Source organism: Nicotiana tabacum, chromosome 14, assembly GCF_000715075.1.
Source record: "Nicotiana tabacum cultivar K326 chromosome 14, ASM71507v2, whole genome shotgun sequence".
Taxonomy (NCBI): domain Eukaryota; kingdom Viridiplantae; phylum Streptophyta; class Magnoliopsida; order Solanales; family Solanaceae; genus Nicotiana; species Nicotiana tabacum.
In genome coordinates this window covers 51,049,940-51,050,944 of record NC_134093.1, presented here as the reverse complement: position 1 = coordinate 51,050,944, position 1,005 = coordinate 51,049,940, and positions in this window count along the sequence as shown.

The window sequence follows — 1,005 nt, the reverse complement described above, 5'->3', positions numbered from 1 at the left end:
CTCCCATATAAAGCCTCGTACAGAGCCATCTGAATACTCGACTGATAACTGTTGTTATATGCAAACTATGCGAGTGGCAGAAACTGGTCCCATGAACCGCCAAAGCCAATGACACAAGCACGCAACATGTCCTCCAATGTCTTAATATTGCGCTCGGACTACCCGTTCGTCTGAGGGTGAAAATTTGTGCTCAACTCAACCTGAGTACCCAACTCTCGCTGCACGACCCTCCAAAACTGCGATGTGAATTGAGTATCCCTATCTGAAATAATGGAAATCGGGATACCATGCAGGCGAACGATCTCTCGGATGTAAATCTTAGCCAACCGCTCTGAAGAGTAAGTAGTACCAACTGGAATGAAGTGCGCGGACTTAGTCAGCCGATCTATAATAACCCAAATAGCATCGAACTTCCTCACAGTCCGTGGGAGCCCAACTACAAAGTCCATGGTGACCCGTTCCCACTTCCACTCTGGGATCTCTAACCTCTGAAGCAAGCCACCCGGTCTCTAATGCTCATACTTAACATGCTGAAAGTTGAGACACCGAGCCACAAACCCAACTATATCCTTCTTCATCTGCCTCTACCAATAATGCAGCCTCAAATCCTGGTACATCTTCGAGGCACCCGGATGGATGGAATACCGCGTGATGTGGGTGTGCTCAATAATCAACTCTCGAAGCCCAACTACATTAGGCACACATATTCGTCCCTGTATTCTCAGCACGCCGTCATCACCAATAGTCACATCCCTAGCATCACCTCTCCGAACCCTGTCCTGAAGAACGAGCAATTGGGGGTCATCATACTGACACTCACTGATATGGTCATAAAGAGAAGACCTGGAGACCACACAAGACAATACCCGACTAGGCTCCGAAATATCCAATCTGACAAGCTAGCCCGCCAAGGCCTGAATATCCAATGCAAAAGGTCTCTTTGCTACTGGAAGATATGCTAAACTCCCCAAACTCTCTGACCGGCGACTCAAAGCATCGGCCACC